We start from the raw sequence: 3,725 nt of genomic DNA, 5'->3' as shown, positions 1-3,725 counted from the left end.
AATATTTGATTGTTCTATCTCTCATCATTGTTTACAGGCTTGTGGTCCTATCGTAGTTATGTATAAGTCCTTCAACCCAGTCACTTCATGATAATGAGAAATTATAAAAAATTGACCCAATCAAGAATAAGGTGGCCTACCACCACCAAGTACATTTGGAGGTTTTTGGGTGGGCGTCGGTGTAGGGTGGTACACATGATGAACAAATTCACCTAATTTTTAGAGTTGAATATTATACTAGTCTTCTTACATGTAATTCATGAATAACAGTAGCCCATGTGTAGTAAAAAAATCTCAAGAGGAGGATTTTTTATTTTTTATTTCTTTTAAATCGCTTCATACAGAGTCCTTTGAACATGGAAGAGCTACCTACCATCATTCAAACATGAGGGGAGTTATTTCCAATTGTTGTAAATGAGAGTGGGGTATATTTAGGAAGCTGATTTCGTCTGGCCCTACCTGTCTCTAACGGGAAACAAGCAAATCTATGTGGGGGCTGTTATGGATAGATGTCTTAAATCTGTTTGATGGTTTGTTGATGACATCAAAACCTAATAGTTTGTCGATGACATTGACCAGGTTTCAATGTCATCGAAGCCAGTCGTCAATGACATCGAAGGTTGCTCGATGCCATCGAGAATTTTTGAAAATTTTCACACCTGGTCGCTAGACAGTTTTGGTTCATTTTCGATGACATCGATGGACCTTTGATGACATTGAAGATTTACGCAGATTTTCTGCGAAAACACAGATTTTGCGATTTTTGTTCCCTATTCTGATTCTACTTATTTCTAAACTTATAGAAAGGGGTATATGCAGGATTGAGAGGTATTTTAAGACTTTCTAAACGAGTTCCAAGGGTTTCTAAAATGATTTTAGGATTTCTAAAGGATGTAGCAAGGGTGAGATTCGAGGTTGTTGGAATCGGGTAAGTCCTCTCTCTTTGTAATTTCTATTTTCATAGTGGAGATCTATCGCTTTGTGCCATGATTTTTTCCCGCAAAGGTTTTTCATGTTAAATATGTGTTCTCTTGTGTGTGCTTGGTGTCATTGGATTGCTATCATAGATCTAGATCTGTGTGATTTCATAGTATAAATCTCCAACAAGTGGTATCAGAGCAATCGTCGGGGCACAGATCTGAATATGAGGGATTAGTAATAATAGCGAGTACCAGGTATGATATTGAGAAGTACTCAGGAAAAAATAATTTTGAGTTTTGAAAGATCAAGATGATGAGTTCTTTAATTAAGCAAGATGAAGATGGTGCTCTTGAGGAGCGAGAGTCTACTATGATTGATTATGATTATTGGCATATTCTTGATAAGAAGGCTTTATCATCGATCCGTTTATGTCTCACGGATGAGGTTCTCTACAACGTCATGAGGGAGAAAACTGTGGATAAGTTATGGGCGAAGTTAGAAGATGTCTATGAGAAAAAATCTTCTGAAAATCGCCTACACTTGAAGCGGCAGTGGTATAACTACAACATGACAGAGGGTGGAGATCTGGAGACTCACATCAACAACTTTAATAAATTAGTTTGCAAATTGCTGGATATGAAGGAAATGATGAAAGATGAAGAACAAGCATGTATGTTGCTGAATTCTCTTCCGGCGTCGTATGAATCATTCAAGGACACTATGTGGAGCACGAATAAAACCTTTGACACCATTATTTTAGTCCTTCAAGAGAAGGCTATGAGAAAGTTAAATGGCGACATAGGGGTAACTTCTGATGTACTGTTTACAAGAGGTAGGAATTTTAAACAAGGTATGGGTTCTTCAGGTTCTAGATTCAAATCTAAGGGTAAGGGCAAAGGAAATGTAAAGTGCTGGAACTGTGGGAAGGAAGGACATGTGAAGAAGGATTGTGAAAATCCTAAATCAAAGAGAGAAGATTCTTAGGCTTCGTACAAGGAGACCAATGCTGCCACGTTAAATGGATCGAATTGATGTGATGGTAATGTTTTGTCTGTGTCTACTATCAAGCGACCATAGGATGATCGTAAGGACGAGTGGATGTTAGACACAGGGGTATCTTTTCACATGAATCTTCATTAGAATTGGTTCGCCAGCTTAAGGAGTGCGATGGTGGACAGCTGTTTATGGGCAATAGCTTTTCCTGTAATGTTGTGGCTGTTGGTATGATGCACATCAAGATGTTTGATGGGGTAGAGCGTACCTTGACTGACGTCAGGCACGTTCCTAATTTGAGGAAGAATCTAATTTCTCTCGGTATACTTGAGGCAAAAGGATGTAAGTACACAGGTATTGATAGTACTCTTAAAGTATCTAAGGGGACACGGGTAATCATGAAAGTGCAACGACTCGGTAACTTGTACAGATTGATTGGGAGCAATTCAAAAAGTGGAGCTGCAGTGGATATAGTGAATTCCACCTCTGCACATGTGTGGCATGTTGGCCATGACCACATGAGCAGGTAAGCCAAGAAGGCTAAGACGCGCGGACAGGGATACAGAATAGGTGAAGCAGTCACCTGTGAGAAGAATCACACGACATGATGTAGGATATCAGTGTGGTATAAGGACGACTCCAATATCACAATGAATTCATCTTTTATTCTAATGGCTCTAGGTGAGCCTAGTGCTGAGAAGTGGAAGGTGACTATAGGCGATGTGATGGATTCGTTATACCAGACCGACATATAGGAGTTGGTGGAGTTTCAAGTGGGCCGGAAAGTGGTTAGATGCAGGTGGATCTTCATGAGGATACAGCATAGATAAAGAGCGAGGTTGGTAAGAAAAGGTTATGCCCGGAGAGAAGGGATCGACTTCTCAAAGATATCCGCGCCGACGATATAGCAGGTGTCTATTAGATTCGTGATTGGCACTGGTTGGCCAATATGATCTTAAGCTAGAAGGATGGATGTGGAGTCTGCACTTCTACAAAGGAAAGTGAAGAGCAGATCTACATGAAGCAACTAGAGCAGTTCGAAGTTAAAAGGGGTTGAGAAAAGACTTTGCAGGAGGTCGTGGTTCGACCTGTCGCCTAGGCAATGGTTTGATTCATTCATGGTGAGTCAGGAATTGATGACATGTATATCACCAATTATGACATGTCTGAAATCAATGTACTGAAGACTCGGTTAAGTGAGACATTTAGGATGAAGTATTGGGGGCTGCAAAGATGGTTCTCAGTATTGAGACTGAAGGAGGAGTAGGCTTCGGTAATCACAGGAGGAATACCTAGTGTGTAGATATTGATCAAGGATGTGATGGACCAGGTAAAGCCGGAGAGCGTTCCCTACGCGTCTCTACTCAAGTTTTCCTCAGGACATGTACCAAAATAGATGAGGAAAAGCAGGATATCTCATGAGCCTTATTTAAATACGGTTGGCAATGTATGCCATGGTCTGTATTAGACCGGTTATTCCACTGGCTATCAGTGTTGTGAGCAAGTACCCCGTGTCACGCCCCGAACTCGGAAACCGGGCTCACAAAATTCCTGATCGCCGAATCCGGCGCCGACAGCCTCCGTAGAACCCCGTTCTCGGATCCCGATACCCATTCACCAGGTTCCGATCCTGGGATACTACAAGGAGGGTTTCAAATCATCAGTCTGATTCATAATGAGCATAACAAAAGCATAACCCACAAACAATAAGCACAAGAACACCACCACAAAATTCACTATGATCAAAAACATTTTGAGTACAATGCGACTGGAAGGGGAAAACATAATGTAATAAAAGAAACAAAACTCCG

This window comes from Magnolia sinica, chromosome 7 (assembly GCF_029962835.1).
Source record: "Magnolia sinica isolate HGM2019 chromosome 7, MsV1, whole genome shotgun sequence".
NCBI classification, from domain to species: domain Eukaryota; kingdom Viridiplantae; phylum Streptophyta; class Magnoliopsida; order Magnoliales; family Magnoliaceae; genus Magnolia; species Magnolia sinica.
The sequence above is the reverse complement of the archived record's forward strand: the minus strand, read 5'-3'. Positions refer to the sequence as shown.